Source organism: Candoia aspera, chromosome 7 (genome assembly GCF_035149785.1).
Source record: "Candoia aspera isolate rCanAsp1 chromosome 7, rCanAsp1.hap2, whole genome shotgun sequence".
Classification (NCBI taxonomy): domain Eukaryota; kingdom Metazoa; phylum Chordata; class Lepidosauria; order Squamata; family Boidae; genus Candoia; species Candoia aspera.
In genome coordinates, this window is record NC_086159.1 from 6986724 (window position 1) to 7007960 (window position 21237).

Genomic DNA, 21237 nt, shown 5'->3' on the forward strand with positions numbered 1-21237 from the left:
GCCCATTGTGTGAATACAGCCAGCCGATGCCAACAAGGTGAAGGAATGTGAAGAGGGACGATGTCAAAGTAAAGGTCCGCAACAGACTTGCAGCAGAGTTTGGTCTTCTCTGCACCCTCCCTCCCAGATTTTGGCTACAGAGAACGTGTCCTTTTATTTCCATGATCGTTGTGCGCTTAGAGCAGTGTTTCCTTGGCCGCTTGAAGATGTGTGGACTTCAACCCCCAGAATTCCCCAGCCAGCAAGGGTTAAAGAATATTTGGGAGACTGCAATTAGAGATTGCACTACTGTATATTCCAGTAATAGAAGATCTTTCCCAGCTGCAGAAGGACTGGAAACATTCACCAGGCTTATAGCTCTGGACACCTGACGGGGTGAATTACAGAATCGTTACACAGGATTCACTTCCACTGAAGCATCAGACATCAGTCTTTGATGGAAGTGGGACTCTGCACTTGATGGATCATTGATCCAATCTGTGGCAATAAGGCAAACATATTGTTATTGTGCATGTGTGTGCATATTAACTCAGACAAACTTAACTGGGTTGCGTTGCCAGCTCCGGGAGGCCTGAAATGCATCATTGATCCACCGAGGAGTTAAAAAAAAAAAAAAAAAAGGAGGCGATGCAGGATGCTTACAAGGAGAACTGTAAGCTGGAAAGGAGAGGAATTTAATCAAAGTTTGGTTTGCAGGAATGATTCTTAAACGGGGACACTCTTGTCAGGGTTTGGATTTGGAAGGACTTCTGTATAGCAACCAACCGTTGAGTGGAAAAGCCAGGGTGTGTGCGTTGTGTGTGGAAGAAGCAAACTATAATCCAGTCCTTGATTTGCAGGAGGTGCTATCAAGGTTATACCAAGGCCAAAGTAGGTTTCTGTTGCCTCCAACTTCTCTTCTAAATTGCTCTGGGTTCCTCTAGCAGGAGTAGTATTAAAATAAAATACAGTGATAAGATAAATCCCAGGTCAGTCATGGGATACTTGTGTTTATTCAATTTTATGATTTTAAAAAAAAAACCCTGTGAAAAATTCCTATCTATTTCTGAGCACTAATTTCCCAACAGACACTTTCTGTACGCGTGCACTAATGACACCTGAGGAATAACCCTTTGCTAATCTGTGTAATAATCCAGGACCTGTGGACTGGGTGAGCATCATCAAAAAAGACAGAGAACACCAAATTTTCTCTCATCAGTCCCATTTTCCTCCTTCCCATGTAGCCCTCGCCCACACCACGAATTCCTACAGCTTTTCCCAACTCCAATACCTTTCCACTGCCAACATCTCTCCTTTTTCCAGCCCAAAATTCACTCCTCCTTAAGGGCATAAACAAGGGCATGTTTATACAAGCAGGGATCTTTCTTTGCATGCCTGGAAGCAGGAGTGACATGAACAAAGGGCTATTTGCAGCATGGATGCTCAGCCCAATCTAGGGGCTCAATCTTTAAGGCTGTGAATTTTGGGCTAGGGCAGTATTTCTCAACCTTAGAAACTTTAAGACATGTGGACTTCAACTCCCAGAATTCCCTAGCCAGAGCATGCTGGCTGGGGAATTCTGGGAGTTGAAGTCCACACAGCTTAAAGTTGCCAAGGTTGAAACACTGAGATAGGAACTTAGAATAACAAGCAGGGGTTCTTTGATTGATTGATTGATTGATTGATGGGATTAAAACAGAGACTTACTGTAAACCTAACATGGGTATATGACGAATCTTTGCTTAAGGATTACACAAGTGAAGTCTGAAGCTTAAAACAGAATTTTACGCACAACCTGAAACTGAACCCCGATACTTCATTTCTGAACCGCAACCTGGAAGAAAGATGATCTATTGAACAAGTGCCTTCTGAGTGGTGCAAGTATGTTATTTTATTCATACCAACCAGAGACACCCGCTTTCCTCTTTTAGCTGCTTGCAAGGGGGGGGGAGACCCCCCACCAGACCAACCCATCGCACTATCTCCCTGCAGTGCCCAAAGCAAAATCCTTCTGCCACGTTCCTTCCCACCACCATGCCCCCAGCCCCCAGCCAAATCCACAACACTGTTCAATCTCTGCCAGTCCAAATAGCCACGGCATGTTGAAGAGAAAAATGGTAGGTACTGCACAGAACAAAACAAACCAAATTTCATTTTCAAAATTAATAACTGGGGCTGCTGTCACAATTACACCCATCATTTCCATACATAATTAAAACCCTCCATGGGCACAGAATTCCCAATCTGCTGTGCCAGAGCAGATTGACGCCATCTTGCCAGCAAAGACACCTGGCTGGCGGCCTGGCAGTGGCCTCACTCGGAGCCACACGGCTCTCTGTCTGTTTTAATTCAGGTCCAGACGCAGGTCTACTGAAAGAGGCATCTCTCCTTCGATGGATTTTTCAATAAATATTGCTCAGCCAGCAGGTTCAGTTCAGACATCCCCTCAGCCTATCACCAAACTGGTTTGGTAATCAGGGGTCTCCTCAGTTCGGGAGACTCTCCACATTTTTCCTGGCTTGCACCAGTTGTATATAAATTGTCTCATGTCTGAAGGGGTCAACCAACTAGGTTTGAATGCTAAACAGCAATTGCTGGCTCGGCACCATCTGAAGCTGCAGCTTTAAAGCAGGAGCTGGCAGCCACCAGATCCACGGCCACACTGCTAGGGAGCCCCTCTGACCTTTGCAAGGACTCTCTTGGCCCCTTACTGTTGGGGGAGAAAGGAGACAGGGCAAGAAACGGAGACAGAGCAACCGAGAGAACGGAGGACATCAAGAATTCTTGCACTGGGCAGTGGGTTGGACTGGAGGATCTCAAAGGTCCCTTCCAACTCTTACAGCCCAGGAGAAAGTGAGAAAGCTGGCTTTGGCCTTGCCCTTGCCCTAAAAAGGCTGAGTTAAGTGAGGAACGTGGAAATGCGTTTCTATTTTTCCTTATCTTGAAAAGCAGCAGTGGGAAGAAATGGCCACCCTGGGAATAGGAAAGACTGCGGGCCGCAACTCCTCCCTGGCACCACCGTCTCCATGTTAATATCCCTGCAACCATGTTATTTGCGCAGGGGAGAATCAGGTGTGAATACTCATACTTTTCTTTTTAATTCCAGGGCAAATATCAAATTCTTTGGGGAGGGGAAGACGAAGAGCTTTGGTGGTGGTGGTGGTGCTTCATCTCCTTCTCCAACGTTCTACAATTGAAATTTCTTGTCATGTATGCCCTGGCCCTAAGTCATGATTTCAAGACAATCTTAATTTGCACAATTTGTCCATTTTAGGTCAGGCCTACTCTTCTTGGCTCAGCTCAACAGAAAGACAAAGGAGACTCTTCACAAAGGGGAAGGAGCTGGGCCAGGGTTCCAACTTTCCTGGCGTGGTTGAGCCCTTTCACACCTATGATGGGTAGTTGTGCTGCCACGTGTTTCTCTCATGTCATTTGTCCTTTTAAGGTCTGCCTTAAAGGTCTTAAGGTTCACACCCAGCAGTCTTGTAGGATTCACATGGGGAATGATGTCCGGAGTATCTTCTGTTCCTGGAACTAAGATGACTCCTAGCTAATTTCTAGGATCTTTGAGAACTGATGAGGGTAATACACAGGAAGGAGGAGGAATGGAGCTCCCAAAGGAATCTCTCAAACTAGCACTTAGGGGGAAAAAATCTGGTTTAGAAAACTTTGGGAGCAATTCCATTAGGGCAGGAAAACACACTCCAGCATTATGTCAAAAATTTGGGTTTTTTTCAGGAAGTGTCACCCAATAGAATTACAGACTCATAGAACCGTAGAACCGGAAGGAACCATAGGATCATCTACTCCAGTCCTCTACAATGTGCAGAAAAAAATGATTGTGTCATCCGTGAGAGGTCCAGCCTCTTTAAAAGCCTCCAGAGATGGAGAATCCACAACTTCCTTAGATAGGACTGTTTCACTTTTGGACAGATCATGTAGCAAGGAAGTTTTTTTATTATATTTATATGAATCAAGGGAGCTTCATCTTATACCGATTATTTCTGATCCTAGTTTCTGCGGCCACAGAAAACAGCTCTTGACCATCTTCCCTGCAACTTCCCTTTATGTACCTGAACGTAACTATCCTGTCTCCCCTTCTTTTCTCCATCTCAAGTTCCTTCAGCCTGTCCATGTAGGTTGTGTCCTATCATCTTCATCACCCTCCTCTGGACCTTCTCTAATCTGCAAAGACTCTTCTGGAAATGTGATGCTCAGAATTATATACAGGCCTCCAGCTGTGGTTGCACAAGTGCTGAGTAAAGGGGGAGGAGGACTTTAGGTGTCCTTGATAGAACGATGTGGCTTCAGCTGTTCTTCTTCTGATGTGGCTCAGAACTGCGTTGGCCTTTCAAGCAGCCCTTGACTTGGAACTGGGATTCAAGCTCACATGTGGCCTCTGTCATGGGAGTATAAGCCACTATCTTCAGCCTCCAAGTAAAGGTAAAGGTTTCCTTTGACATTAAGTCTAGTCGTGTCCAACTCTAAGGGGCGGTGCTCATCTCCATTTCAAAGCCGAAGAGCCGGCGTTTGTCCGTAGACACTTCCGTGGTCATGCGGCCGGCATGACTAAACGGAACGCCATTACCTGCCTGCCGAAGCAGTACTTATTAATCTACTCACAGTTGCATGTTTTCCAACTGCTAGGTTGGCAGGAGCTGGGACTAGCAACGGGAGCTCACCTCATCATGCGGATTCGAACCGCTGACCTTCCGATCGGCAAGCTCAGCAGCTAATTTCCCTACATGGCTGCTGCAAAGCCAAAGTATCTCGAGACCACAAAGGATATATGCATTTTAAGAGCATGTGATGAAGGAGCAAGAATGAAAAACAGCGCACATGGCTTTGACCAATGGCCACCTCCCTTTAACCTCCCCCATCATGGAGAAACAAGAACCCAGTGGGCCAAGCAGAGAAGTTCACTGCAACAGTACAAAAAATTTCATGCAAAATGGGCAATTATCATTATGGTTTTTTAAAAACCATCCTAAGCGAAAGTGGGACAAGGCAGGAGTGTCCAACAGGCAAATATCAAGACAGTTTCTGCAGCCAGACGTCCCATCCCTTTCACCAATGTTGTGCATAAAAGCAGCAGGGCTTCCCTCATGTGGTCACAACTGCCATCCTGCCATTTTTGACTGCTCCTCCCTCCACAAACATCTCTAGTGGAAGGGGAAGGCCAAAACCTCTGAAGAACCCTTGGCAAGGGGGATCAATGGCCACAGAGGGTTTTCTCCAGATTCAAACCACATAACAACTACAGGGGCTAGATGTGTGTTCAATCCATTCTGTACGTCACCGTCACTCCAAGGAAATAGTATTGGTTTCCTTCGTATTCACATGCCTGTCATTTTCTGTATGCCTGTCTGTGTCGGGATTTGTATCTGCTTGTGCCAATAAACACACACGCTCAAACGTACTCGGCAATTTTGCCAACAGAGACTCTGAATGGATAATTAAAACCACCATGAAATATTTAAAATATCTGTTTAATATGCACATTAAGCCAGCCACGAACTAAAACTGGCATTTCTGGTACCTAACAGCCTTGTGCTTCCAACAAACTGAGCAAGGGAAAAAAGTCAGTTCCAGTGAGAAGAGCCAAGAATACCATTCTATGGCCCCCAGTGTTTCACCAGCATCACCACTACCAGTTGGCTTCAGCTAGCTGGCCCCTTCCCTTCCCTTCCCTTCCCTCCATCCGATATATAGCTGTCCCATCAACAAGACACTCAGGATTTCTGAGACAGAGAGATGGGACAGACACTTTTTGCTACTAGGGACCAACACACTGGGCTTCTCACTGCCCTTCAGCTTCATGGAATCTGATCATTTCCTTTCCTTGGCCTTCTTTCACTCAGGGCCCAGAGGCATCCACAGCTAGCCACAATGTCACCAAATGACAAGATGTGCATCGTGATGTCACAACACAAGCTGTTCCCATTAGACAAGTATGTAAGAAGTGCTGTTCGCATCACAATAAATGTTTTATCCCTTGTCCAACCCCCTTGTCTGCTGATACCCCCCAGACATGCTGGGAGTCCCCAGCAAACTGGCTGGGAACTCTCAAAGTTCACATCCATTGGACCCTGGACTGGAGGAAGGCTAGAGGTTGGTTTATCATAATAAACCCATAACATCTCATCCCCATAACATCGACCCGCCCCACCCAGTTAGGCACGGGGAGCATGCTACGGACCCCATCAGCAAAGGAATTTCATCTAGCGGGGTCCAGGAGGCGGGCCTTCTCTGCAGCGGTGCCCGGCCTTTGGAACATCTTGCCCCCAGAGTTGAGACAGGTCTCCTCTCTCTCGGACTTCCGGAAGAAACTGAAGACCTGGTTCTGCTGCCTTGCTTGGGAGGGGGAGAGCGACAGCGCCACCTGGGCGTGGCTGGCGCCATAGCACCTCTTAGTGATTGTGTTCCATCTCCACTTGGATTATATATTTATTTTATATTTATATTTCTAATGGTAAATTAGGCGGATATGTTTTTAGTATCATTTTATTGTAAACCGCCCAAAGTCCCCCACTGGGGGAGATGGGCGGTGACATAAATTTAATTAAATAAATAATTAAAAAACTGTGGACTAGGATGGGACCAAAAGGACCGTGTGGTCCAGCACTCTGCAATGTGCAGGAAAACCACTTAAACTATCCATGAGAGGTGTTGGTTCAGCTTCTTTTGAAAAGCCTCCAGAGACAGAAAACCCACAACCTCCATAGATAGGCCATTCCACTGTTGGACAGACCAAGAGAATGTTCTTTCTTTGAATTTCAATAAAATCTAGCTAGCTGCACTCATTAACTTTTATTTCTGGTCCTAGTTTTTGTGGCCATGGCAAAGAGGTCCTGGTCCCCTTTTCTGTAGCTTTCCATTTTCCTCTCTCCAGGCTGAACTTCCCAAGTTCCTTTGGTCATGCCCTCAAGTTCTGGCGTCATTTTCATTGTCCTCCTCTCAACCTGTTCCAGCCTACTGATATTCTTCTGGAAATGTGGTGCTATACACACTGCTCCAAATTATCTTCCTTTTCTGCTTCCGTGTTTTCTTTTATATTACACTGGACAACACCCAGAACACCAGGAGGAATCTGGGGATCTTTTTTTACTGCCTTTCCACCTCCTGGCTTGAGTGTTGAGTCAACAGGACTTCAAGAAGGAGAAAGGCAGCAGCAGTGTTTGAGCCAATGGGCTGTCGTGGAGGTGCTTGAAGTATAGATCAGGCTGGACCCCAATGATCAGAGAAGGCAACATCTGTGCACACCACTCGCAGAGTGATGAGGTTGTGATGCTGTCCTGGTGTCCTGCTGTGATTGCTTCATCTTGCTCAAGAGCTTTGCTGGGGTAATAGAGGGGACTGGGGATGGCCTCCTCTTCCCCACAGCTCTGCCCAGGAGCAGTCCAGAGAAGATGCCGATGGCATTTCCCATCCCCATCCCAGTTGCCCTCAGCTGTTCCTCACATTGTTGATTGAGGTGGCTTGCCAGGACGTAGGAAGGAGACAAACCGTCATAGCAGTCTTCAGATTGATGTCAGAGATTAAAGGTGAAAGACAACCTATTACCCACCTCGTTCCATCAGAAATAGCTGGCTTGAGGGCAAGTAAACATAGGGATGTGTTTGCAGGGTTATGACAGTTGCATCACCAACCCTGCAAACATGCATTCCTTTTAATGCAAAGAGAAACGTGTTCAAAGACATCTGCAAAATAGCCCTGGTTATGGAAGGGGAGGGGGGAAGGACACTTGCAGAACTCATTAATTCCCGAGAACAAGGCCCAGAAGATTGACTGCAGCTTTTAGCCTCCCACCTGGGTGCCAAAACATAATTGGGAAATGGGTGACTTGCACTAATGTAAATTCCTGACAAAGCATGTTCAACAATGAAAACCAGAGCCCCTCAAATCTCTGAAAGCATGCTGGGAGCCAGACGCATCCCAGGGGAGGATCCCCTGCCAGCATGCGTGAGACCACCCCTGCAGCTGGAAGCAAGAACTGCCTTTAATGAGCCCATCCATCAATTTTCAGGGGACTTGGTTGATTATGGGTACGCAAAAATGAGAAATGTGCCAGTTTGACTGTCGGCCATGGAGATGTAAAGGAGCACACGAGAGAAGGTTTCACTTACTCACTTGATTTCATTTAAGTTCTCCTGCAAATGACTTCATCTATCCACATGAGAGCATCTGGGAAGAGGATGGAAAAACTCCAAGCCTCTTCGCCTTAATGTACAATGAAGTCTCGGCTACCAAGAGTGCGCACTGCAATGGGGGCACAACTTCCTATCTTGAGACAGTCTCAGAGGCCGGGTCCATGCACGTAGGGCAGCTCAGCTAAGAACTTTAGGAGGACATTTGAAAATGTTAGTTGTAAAAGTGGCAAACACGTGGATTGTATTTCATTGGGAAGTTGCGATAGGACACAGCCTGCTGTTGAGGGTGTGGTCTGCATGAAACCAGGGTTTGATTCTGAGTAATTAATATGTGAGAGCCAGTTTGGTTTGGTCAAGGCACCAGGCTAGAAACCCAGAGACGGTGAGTTCTAGTCCCGCCTTGGGCATGAAAGCCAGCTGAGTGACCTTGGGCCAGTCACTTTCTCTCAGCCCTGGGAAAGAGGCAATGGCAAACCCAAAAAACTGCCAAGAAAACTGTAGAGACTTGTCCAGGCAGCCTCCAAGAATCAGACATGATTGAACAGATTACAAATATGAGTGTGTGTGTGGGATGGTTGGGTTTTTTTTCCCTCTATCCCAAAGTTTTACTAATACTACAGGTGTTAAGGGCAGCTTGTTTATTTATTTATTTACAATTATTGATATGCTGCCTCTTCTCATGACTTTAGACAGCTTCAAGGATTCCCACTTTTTGATGAATTGAGAAAACAAAATAAATTCACAGTAACAGAAATTATAACCTGGTTGCTGAATATTTGGTTACTGAATTAACGTATATTATGTTAAAACAGAAAGTCAATTGGAATGGATTCACAACATGCTAAACAACAAAAGGAAACAAGAACAACACACTACTAAGCAAGGTTAGAACTAACCAACATAGGCATGTGGTGCAAATGAATCTCCATGTTATGCCAACATGGCCTACTACTATTAAAATGCAATACAAATCAAAGCCTTCTATCTGGGTTTGCCTGGCACCAGTGTTGCCAACTGCAATTTCAAAGGTAAAACAATGCTGCAAACTTCTTAGAGTGCTCAGAAACTGTTAAAAAAGATCCCCAAATAATCTGGCATCAGGATCATGTCAAGCATATGAACAAGAATGCCTGTAAAAAGCCATCCAGCATACATTTTAATCCATCTCCAGGGCAGGATGGCTTCAAAACAGTCAAGATGGTGACCACTACTGCATGATTGAAGCTCTGCCCCGTTTTTCATGTATTGTGATGTATGTAAAAGAGATGGCGCTTTGATGGTGACATTGTGGCTGCCACCTTCACTTTCTTGACTAACCCTGTTCCAAGGAAAAATAAATTTCACAATGGAGAGCCATCAAGAAGACCTTCAGACATGCCCTCCCTATACATTCAAGACACTTTCCTAGTTAATCTTCCAATGGGCGTGTTGGGTTTGCAGTCCATCATGGCTGGAGAATATCTGGTGCAGCATGAGAACCACCATTAAGAAAATCAGTTATGTTCGACTGAAAATAAATGCTTACTCTAAAACAGGCAAAAGAAGGATAATGCTGCAGATTGATGTTTGTTGATATGTAAAAAAAGTTATGCAAAAGAATGGATGGGGAATAAACCTTTGTCTGTTCCAAACATTTCAACAGGACCTACGTGGAAGACCCTCACTGTGGACAGAAGCCTTTACCTTGTGATGAATTGTTTCCTTAAGCCTTGTCAGCAAGTGCTGATTATTTTTCCTGGTCTAGGGTAACTATGTTGGCAGAACCTCCCATCTGGAATAAAGGTAGCCTTGAGCACAGAATGGTTTGTTCAAATGTAACTGTCCTGGCTTGTGGGAAATGTGTTGGGGGTGTCTACCATGATCCCTTTCAGATTCTTCTAACTTGATGAGGAAGCTCGTTCTGTTAGGATCCAGAATTCAGCAGAGATTGTGCCAATCAGTCATCTTCTGAAATCTACTTCCCAAGAGGTCTATAAAATGATAGACAGTGGGCAGAAAAGAGAGGAAAGAAAGACTCCATCCACATCTTTCAAGATTGTGACGTTGGGTCACCAAGTGAAACTGATTGATTTAAGGCAGACGTTTTATGCAATATGTAAATCAATGCTCAGAATTCAACTGTCCCCAAGTATGTTAATGTCTACTAGGTTAGATGGCTTCAAAAGGGGTTTAAGCAAGTGGATTATTAATATTTTAGTGAACATTAGTCATGATGGCCCTATAACATTCATTTCCCCAAACAGTAGCCTATGACCTTTTTCAGTCCTCCTGGCTAGCTTGTCAAGGTCATCCTTTGGGGTCACCGGCCAAAGAATCTGATCTCCATCAATGGCTCACCCAGGTCTTTTTGGCCCAAAGTATTCTTCCTCAAGAATGCCTCTTAGAGCCTTCAATAATTCAGTGAAAGTGCACGTAGCAATAATTTATGAAGAGAAAAACAAAAGCGAGCAATTCTTACCCGCTGTTACAATTTGAAGAACATGCTATGGGTTATGTTCAGTTTTTCCATTCAGAAAAAAATGAGCTTCCTCTGTCTATGCAGGAAGGTTGATGGCTGAAAGCGAAGAGGAACTGAGGAGCCTTATGATGAAGGTGAAAGAAGAAAGTGCAAAAGCTGGCTTGTAGCTAAACCTCAAAAAAACCAAGATTATGGCAACCAGCTTGATTGATAACTGGCAAATAGAGGGAGAAAATGTAGAAGCAGTGAAAGACTTTGTATTTCTAGGTGCGAAGATTACTGCAGATGCTGACTGCAGTCAGGAAATCAGAAGACGCTTAATCCTTGGGAGAAGAGCAATGACAAATCTCGATAAAATAGTTAAGAGCAGAGATATCACACTGACAACAAAGGTCCGCATAGTTAAAGCAATGGTGTTCCCCGTAGTAACATATGGCTGTGAGAGCTGGACCATAAGGAAGGCTGAGAGAAGGAAGGTCGATGCTTTGGAACTGTGGTGTTGGAGGAAAATTCTGAGAGTGCCTTGTACTGCAAGAAGATCCAACCAGTCCATCCTCCAGGAAATAAAGCCAAACTGCTCACTTGAGGGAATGATATTAAAGGCAAAACTGAAATACTTTGGCCACATAATGAGAAGACAGGACACCCTGGAGAAGATGCTGATGCTAGGGAGAGTGGAAGGCAAAAGGAAGAGGGGCCGACCAAGGGCAAGATGGATGGATGATATTCTAGAGGTGACGGACTCGTCCCTTGGGGAGCTGGGGGTGTTGACGACCGACAGGAAGCTCTGGCGTGGGCTGGTCCACGAAGTCACGAAGAGTCGGAAGCGACTAAACGAATAAACAACAACATGCAGGAAGGTGTCCCTGGCATCTTCAAAGAAAAAGTGTTCTCTCTGATGACCCTTCAACTGACATGGGCTTAGTTTTTTTTATGCTCAAAAACTAAAATCAACTTCTCTTCATTTAAAATAGCGGGTTTTAATTCACATTGTTTGGGCTTTACAGTATAAATGACTGGGCATCTCTCGATCTATATCAAACATAGTAGCATCCGACCGAGATACCGAAGACAGATTCATCAACTTTCAAAGGATGGCAAAAGGATCAAGTTCATGCCGATGTTAATACTGGCATAGAAATGCAGTGTTTTTCAAGGTGCTGGGTTAGCACTGAAGTGAATGTTCCTTCTGGGAGCTGAGAACATCTGCACATCTGCACAATACCTATTATGGTGGTTCTTATCAGGTGTACCATTAACTTCCAAATTTTAATAGCACCAACTTCCTGATCAGCCAGGTTCAAAATATGCATCCATCAATTATAGACTTATGATTGGCAAACTGAAAGATCCAGATATACTCATTCTTCAGGCATTAATTGTAACTGAGTCAACCTAAGCTTTTGTATTCCCCCAAAATAGCAGCCCTGGATGGATCCAAAGCTTAATCCTCAAATTGCCTTGTCCATGGCACAACCTGCACCTAAAAGCTCTTAAGAGGGTATTCAGTAAACATCTACTGATAAACAAAGCAATAAATTAAAATAATCAAAGGAGCCAAGAGGACCACAAGCCACCATACAGACAAAACAATCTTCAAACATTATGGAGATAAAAGTAAAATACAATGTAATATCAGAAGTACAAGAAAATTAAAGGCCTAGGAAATTAAATCTTTTCCTGGCACCAAAAAGGGTAACACAGAGATGCCAAGCTGAACTCTGGGAACTGATTAATTGAATGCTAATGCTGAAAAAGTCAGCTCGGTTGAATGGTGACCCACCAAACTTCCAGGAAGAGGGTCTCTAACGAAGTCCAGAAACAAATGGAGCGTTGGTTTTACAATTCTAGCACAGTCCCCTTATGTTGGTCCACTAGGTCTTTCTTTAAGGACAGCAAATGAAACAGGAGCTACCAGGACTGTTCAAATATGAGCAGAGTTGGTGGGTCAGACTGAGCTGATCAAAGCCACAGAGCTGGCATGCCACAAAGGACGCTGGGGCCTTTAATGACAGAGAAAGATCTGTTCTAGCCACCACCTGCTGGAGACCTTCCAAGTTCAGAGACAGTGGGCCAAGGAACACCAGTTGACGAGGACAAGCAGCAAGAGAGAATTATTAGCTTCTTGGAGGCAGGGAATTGCCATGGTTGAAATATCCAGCAGGATGACTGGGTTTTAACTGAGTTTTTACAAGAAACAGGGAAAGGACACAATGGTTTCATATATAGATCAAATATGTATATAAATGATTGCAACTGAACACAGGCACAGCTACACACCCACACTCACACAGAATCCTCCAGAGCCCCCTCCTTTTGCTGCTTTCCAAGTACACATTTATCAGCTAAAATGTGCTTAATTAATATTTCATACTGCTGTCTTGGATACTCTACATTCCTAATGGATTGTATTGATCAAAGGAAGAAAGAATACTGCCCTGTGTTGCTGTAGGGAAAAGTAAAGCTGCCAGTTATAAAGTGATGTAGGTTCAAAGCTCTAAAACTTGTAGCTGTGCGGGCAACACTGTCCTTCGAAATACACCCCCAAATTCAAGAGATCTGCCTGTCTGTCTGTCTGTCTGTCTGCATGTACGTTCCAAGGGGATGAGTGGCAAATATAAAAAATGTACAGTATACAGTAAATTCTTAACCTAAACAAGACTGTGAGATTGCAGCTAAAAAACTTTCAAAGGTAATGGCATTTCTTAAATTAAAAGACCTAAAGTTTGCTACAATTTGCTAGAATTTGGGAACTCCAGGAGCACGCCCTCCTCCAACTTTTCTAACCATCCCCAGCCTGTGAGGTACAAGCTTCCATGGGTTTGAAGTTGACCCAGAAACCTCATTTCTCCACCTTCACCTGGACACCATGCCAAGAACCCCTTCTCCTTTTTGTGATGTGGAGCACTTTGGACAAGGAAGGAATTGGAAAGGAGTTTTAGAAGGCGAGATAAGAGACAATTCCTAAGGAGCTCCAGCATTTCCAGCTGGAAGCTGGTTTCTGGGTAGTTCCTCTGATGCTACAGTTGGACTTGAAGAAAACTGGCTCAGCTGCCAAAGAGAAGATGGAGGAGGACCACAGGGGTGCACAGTGGATCTAGGAGTGGTACAAAGACCCCTTGGGGAAGTGCCTACATCATTCTCGGGAGCAGTTCCACATATTATGCATTCTAACAAGGACACTGGGTATCCTTGGACAAAGCTGAAGACCATCTTCTTTCTGGAGCAGCGTAACTCTGCCCAAGCACTGCTGAGCACCAACTTCTTGGCATCTCGCAAAAGACCATTCTGACAAGACAAAACACACTACACTAGATATCCTAAAGGCAGACCAAGTTGTCTCTGGATGTTCATGGACAGGAATGGGGCTTGCTGCTGTTTAACATTTGAAGAGTCAGTGTTAAGGTTGCTGTATGCTGCCTTCAGTTGGCGGAAAGAGCCGAATTTCACTTCTGTTTTTCTGGAACTGGATCATGTTTCCAAATCATTAACATAATGCAAATGTATTTTGCTTTGCCATGCAGGGATCCTATTGATGACGTGTCCAGATCTAAGCTTCATTTCAAGGGATGTCAACCTTTGGAAAGCAGCCAACAAATCAACGGGTGGTTTAATCCATTCCAAAGCATAGCTTCCCCCAGCCAAATTCATGCATTCCTATACCACATCCTTTTTCTATTTGCCCTTATTAGCCTGCATCATATCTATCCTGCATTTTGAACCTGAACAATGCCTTCCAGCCACTGCAGCATGTGTTCTCAGGATCACCTAGCAAAGCTAGCAAGTATCTGTCTCTCTGGTTTTCCTAGATCCAAGGCACAGCATCATGAGAACAGCCAAGATGGAAGTACAAGCAATGACTGAAAAATAGTGAAAGTGTGCTGATGGTTTCTCTCTTGAAAGGTCAGAATAATCTACAGGTCTCCCCATGGGCTTTATTATTAAACTAACTATTATTAAACATAAATAAGTCTTATCTCTGATCAATATAAAAAGGGGCCTCATGGTAACTTTTAGAAGGCAAGATATACTCCTCGCTATGCCCCACACCTTATTGCTTGCTTGCTCCCTCCCTCCCTCCCTCCCTTCCTCTGGAATGACAGATAAGAATGCTGCCTTTCATAGAGCAGTAAGTCAATCTAAAATGAGCTTTCTGACATGACCTTAAGAGAGTTTTGAGAATAGTTCTTCAAATTGCTTTATTAATGTGATTGCTTTATTAATGCTAACAACATGTTGATGCCATTTTTAAACCCTTAAAGATGCCTTGCTGATTGCTTTGCTATGTATTCTCTGGTCACTGCTAGTATTTCCTAATGGACTGTGCATCACCAATTTTTTTTTCAGTTACTCCTCAGGTCCATGGTTTTCAATACAGGGCATCATTTCCTTTCTGACCCACTAGATTGCAAAAATGTAATTTTTCTCAGATTAAACCATCAAATGTAAGATGTTTTTTTTTCAGGTTTGTACAGTAGCATCTGCCTGAAAGAGGATGCAGAGGAGTATGTATGAAATTCATCTTCATATCTACAATTTCAGCCAGAAGGATAATGGTCAACCCTTGATGGCTTAACTTTCAACAGCAGTCTTACTTCTAATTTCACTTTCTCACTGGCTTAATTCTGGAAAGAAAGAAAAAAAAGCAGAGGTGCAGGTCATTCGGTGGCTGGACTCCACTGCCCTTGATGATTGCTGTTCTTGACTGCTGTCTTGGACCTCTACGGCACCCGTCAGCCGCACCAGGTAGACCAGACCAGAAAAATCAACTCCACAGGAAGACCAGAACTACATTTGATTGAGACAGGCTATAACAGAATCTTGCAAGTCTGATTATGCTGGACCTCTCCTCCTTCTTATACCTGATGAATCAGGGAGGAGTTTGCCTGAGGCACTTCCAAATATTATCTTGTTTCCCGGGACTTAAAGAATGTTCATGTCATGAGTTCTGATGGTGAGCAGGAGGGGGCCCCTATCCAGGGGGGAAAACGCATGCATAGTAGGGAGTAGTTGAGCAGCCATTCAAAGAGACACAGATCAGACCCGCTTTGACTTTTGGGGTTCATCTGTCTGAGTTTTTCCCACGCTTCTTCAGTTTGTTAGGATTTTCTGTCTTATGTAGCAGTGATAAACACTAGAGACCTACTCCTCGTCTCAGCGTGATTCCTGACTGTTAGGACATCAATCCTAACAAACTGAAGAAGCGTGGGAAAACCCAGACAGATGAACCCCAAAAGTTAAGGTGGGTCTGATCTGTGTCTCTTTGAATGGCTGCTTAACTCCTCAGTACTACGCATGCGTTTCCCCCCCTGGATAGGGGCCCCCTCCTGCTCGCCATCAGTACTCATGACAGTTCAGCCCCCTTTGCCTATTTAATGGTTCTTGCATATTTCCATCAACGTTACCTCCTCTACCGCATCTTTCTCCAGACCATGTGAAGCAAGGTGCCCAGAATCCTCTAGCAGCATGGCTGAGAGGTGGCTGTCAGGGGATTCTGGAAGTTGCATCTAAGCAAAACAGATCTAAGCAAAACAGATTGGAGATGGCTGCTCTAAGGACTTATGGACATTCTCCTGATAGAGTTGTCTTCTTCTAATTCACTGGTGGACACATCTGTGATCAGATGGGGAATTCTAGGAGTTGAAGTCCACACAGCTTGAAGTTGCCAAGGCTGAGAAACACTGTCTGTGATACAAGTGCCACAAGCATTATGATAAGGGGTGTGTGGCACACTCAATTCTCTGTGGAAATGCAGATAGGAGGAGAAAATAATTTTGCTATGATCCAGAGGAATCCACTTTCAATTATACCCACTTTCTCCCAGGGCCACAGAAGGATGCTCTGTCTTCTGTTGCCACCTAAAGCCACAGACTAGTCTTGGTATAACTTGACATGTTGCACACACAGATCATTGGGTCAAAGAGTAGAATATAAATCTTTGCAAGAAAAACAAGCAAGGTGCCTCAAGGGCCTAACTAAGGCATGAAATTAAGCCTTGGCATCTGCCTGCCTCTTCTGTTCAACACCCCAGGAGCTAAGCCACACTAGATCCACCCCAAAATGGTGTTCCCCCTTCTTGTGGCAGGAAAGGCCAGTTTCAGCTCTGGATTTGAAGGGCAATGTGATCTGGAGAGCAACGGGATGCATACATAGTTCCTGTCAGGAATGCCTTAAACCAAACGTGTATTTTCCCGAGATCATGTGACAGTTGTGGAGCGCAGCTGATCAATGCCAGGAACAGGAATCAATCTCAACACAACTCAGTGGCTCAATCTCTACACAAATGATGATAATGTCACTTGGTTTCAAACATCACAAAAGACAATGTTATCCCCCAAGCTGCTAGGCTTCTACCCCTTGACTGTGAAGAACAAAAGAAAGGATCCCAGGGAGACACTTAATATAATTATTCAATCAAAGCTCAAATCTTTTTTTCTCCAGAGGAAGACCCTTCCTGTAATTTCAAACTCTCGCCTTTCTTTTCCTTCTGCTTTCTTACGTAAACTTTTCATTACGGACGAGACATCTATGTAATATAATCATTTTGGTTATAATGCAACGGTGGAGAACACAACGCCTGCATTAGAAGAAGGCAGCAGGGCCGATTAATGGGGTTTTAATCCAATTTGGGTATTGCAGGAACTGGCACAACCTGATCATTTACTATCTGATCAATGCGAATTAGTGTCTTAAAGAGAGATAAACCATTTGACAATCAATGTGATTCAAGGCCCTGGAAAGACTTCTTTCTTTTTTAATAAAAGAAATCTTCAAGTATGTTTTGGAATATTAACATCTATGCAATACTGGGATCAGCGAAAAGAGGGCATCAGGTAAGTATCACAGAGGTAATGTCTGGTGGAAACGGTCAGATTGCAGATAAATTCTAGATAGCTGGGCCATCTGCCCTCTTTCCCTACCTCTCCAAAAGTGCAAACTAACCATTAAGGCTGGCTGTTCAAGTCATCTCTCTTGGGTTTGAGAAGGACCAAATGGAGAACGCAAGAGAAAGCAGCCTTACTGCAAAGTTCAACCATAATGATGCCTATGTATTATTTCTGGCTGTTACCCAAGCATCATACTTCAAGTACTGATCCCATTTTAGGAGCTGTACATGCAGAACCCCCAGTACACAGATCTGTGAATTGACCCAAGTGCTGAAGTGTGTCTTATTAGCACCAAAGTGTACTTCTGTATCATCTTCTGCCACTGAATCAGTACAAAGCTTTTTCTGCAATTATGAGAAGCATAGGAATTCCAGGTATACTTCGGTGTGTTCCTTGACCATTCAATTGACTATTCAATTTTATATTCAATTCAGTCAATATTCATAACTTACTTACTTCCTTCCTTCCTTCCTTCCTTCCTTCCTTCCTTCCTTCCTTCCTATTTATTTATTAAATTAAATATTCAATTGACTAGTCAATCCCTCATTAACATCCTTCAGAAGAAAATATGAATCTCAACCCTAGCAGGAAATACTCCCCAATTGTGAGGCCCCCTTGCTTTCATTATGTTTAGCTTCTCAGGACTGCTCCTGCACATTTCCTTACTTATGTGTTAGATGTATGTCCTGCCTTTCCACCAGGAGCTTAGGGTGGCCTATATAGCCCTCTCTCCTCCAAATTTTCCTGACCACAATCTTGTAAAGTAGACTGGGCTAAGAGCGTGTGACTGGCCCAAAGGACCCAGGATGTGGCTGAGGGTGGATTTGAACCTGGGTCTCCCTGGTCCTTGACCAACACCTCCACCACCATCTCACCCAGGCCGACTAGGACCGAGCTCTTGGAACTGATAACTACTGAACACTCCTGAAGACGAATGACCCACTAGAATTCTAGCAATTCAAATTTAGTCTCCTAAATAGAAGTAAGTCCTGATGTTGGTTACAGCATTTTAAATGCACAAAGATTAGAGGTCCAGGGTGATTTGCTCCTGTCTTAAGAAAATCCTTGCTTTAAATGGCCTCTGGCTGAAAGGGGAAGGTCCTGTGGCTCCATGAAGAACCTTCTCAGCAGAGACTCAGAATTTTCCTACAAAGCCTCTTCCAACATTCAGCCCAGGAGGGGACCATTTTTTCCTGAGTGATCATTGTTTTAAAGGATTGGAATACTATCTTGTTTAATGTTCTGTGTGGCCTTTAGGGTGCGACTTGCATATCGCTAGATTTGACATGTTAGATAGCATTTGGTGGCGTGCCATTTTACATGCCTCTTTGCAGAACTTGACAGAAGTTCTGCACTTGTGCATCTGCACAAGGCAGCACGACAGGACCACCTCCAGGCAGAGAACTTTCCCAAAGAATCCATCACACAGATATATTGGAGGTGCATGTAAAGTTTCTGCTCACCAAAATATCTCTTGCGCTACCCGCACACTTGCTGGTAGAAATATCCACGGCTCTGTCAAGTCCTGCATTCACACTGTAGCCGACAGATTTCAATAGGATCATCTTACCAGTCAGCATAATCCCCGTCAAAGTGAGCCAGATGTGTGAAACTTGGATTTAAAAGCTGACACGTAAAGTGACTTTTTGAGTGGAAACTTACTAAAAACTCAAGGCATATTTGCCATTATTAAGCGGAGTTGCTTTGCAACAATGCCACAATTAGCTCTATTAATCTCACACTCGCAACTTGAAATCACGCTGACATGCGACACTTTATTGCTTTATGCATTTAACGAAATTATAAATTTAGCAGCTCAACCTTACTTAATTTCTCTTTTTACAGGCAATTAAGCAAGCTCTTTATAGCACTACAATCCTCACGTTCAATTAAACTGAACACGAGACATCAGAAGAGAATCAATGCTTGTTTTTTTTTAATCTCAGTCTGATTTACCTAGCAAACTACACTCCAAAATGCAGTTCAGAGAAAATCTCTTTAATTTAAATGCATAAGAGCAGAGAAACACAAAGTGACAACTTTAAAAATACCCACTCTTTCTGTGGCAAGGCAAAGAGGAAGATGGCCTTTACTTTAACTCCAGTAATTTGAGGCCCCTTCCCCATGGACATTTTTAGTGGATCTTATATCCCATTTAGTCTTAAATTAACAACACAATAATGCTTTTAATTACAGCATTTTATAGTATTAGTTACCATTTTAATCATCAATTAAAAAAAAGGATTAGGGAAGAATTTCCATAAAGTTCTGTTCTCCGGATTCTCAGATGCTGCTTTACATCAGAATGCCCTCTTTGTCTAAGACGCTGCTTTCTACAGTATTAGGGAGAGATCTTTCCCATTATTAAACTCCGTTTGGTTTGCTTTCAAACTGGTGATATTAGGATCCTTGCCAGGCAGAGTAGTTCTCTGTGGTTGAGATGTGCTCCCAGATATCTCAATTCATAAGTAACCAACTACTGTGCCCCACACAGGCTTGATCTCAGGAGAACATGGAGCCATGGAACCTCAGAGCAATATCCACCCATATAGTCAAACGCATGTCTTTTCTACAGAAAGAAGTCATCACAACTTGGGACATAACAGACATAACATAACATTATTGGATCCCAGAAATCAAAGTGGACATGGAACCATCAAGTCCAACCTCTGTCCAGTCCCAGAATTAAGAAATCTTGACAAGTGGCTATACAGCTTTCTTTGAAGGCATCAACAGGTACCAAGGATCAGCTGACAAGGAAAGACTTGGAGCACCTTCCAGTCAAGCAGAGAATCAGTGGCCAAGGCAGAGCAATGGCTGAACAGGAGTTTCATCCCTCCACACCTTCAGGATTCCAGGCATTTACTTTCCAAGTTACCTTCATGTTGAGAAGGTTCGTGAAACATTCGTATCTGAACACAAAGCAGACCAGAGCAAATCCTTGAGATTCCTTCATATGGAGAGTCTAAAGCCATCTTTCTCAAACTTGGCAACTTTAAGATGTATGGACTTCAACTCCAAGAATTCCCTAGCCAGCATAGGCTGCCTTAAGGGCCCCAATTATGATCTTTATCCAATTATTAAGCAATTTATAGCAACACGTGGGCAAAAAGCTTGTCAACAACAACGGGCTTCCAGACCCCAGTACGGGTCAGTGTCTTGTCTTGACAGCTTTTTTCAAAAGACAGCAAGAAAATGGGGGCCTTTCATTTTCTGGAAGGAAAGCTGTGAAATATGATGGAGGATGGCTTCCTGGAAGAATGAGCAGCAGCAGATTGACCAGGGCTAAGGGTCAAAGCTACATTGCTCCTGCAATTACAGGATCTTCATTTAGCCCTCCAGGGAAAAATAAAGAGAATTTTACCTGACCTGCACCATTAAGGGCAAATTTCAATTGCTGATTTAAAAACCTTTCTAGCTCAATAACGGAGAGGCAGATTCCGACTTTGAAATCCAGCAGGAACAGCAGCAGTGTTTTCAAAACCATTTTCAATAGTTCATACGACAAACAGTTTAAAAATAAGTCTTGTTTTTTGGCCTTGGGTATGATGTAAATTTAGCCTTCCTATTACAATATGAACTGTGGTTTGTTTATTTGTCTTTTACTGTTCTTCCTCAAGTTCTCTACATTTTAATAAGGCTGATCCGAGAAATGAAGCTCCTCTAAAAAGTGCAATCTGGGCCTCTCAATGTTTCAAGGCCACATGTACTGTTCAGTGGTTTCGGTGCAATTCCTTTCTTGGAAAAATCATGATATTTGGAC

At 43.8% G+C, this 21237-nt stretch overlaps 1 protein-coding gene across 2 annotated transcripts in view; it reads right to left on the reverse strand.

Moving 5' to 3' along the window:
• The window catches only part of CHCHD3 (coiled-coil-helix-coiled-coil-helix domain containing 3), a 282436-nt gene that overhangs the window by 82197 nt on the left and 179002 nt on the right, over positions 1-21237 (reverse strand). The window lies entirely within an intron of this gene.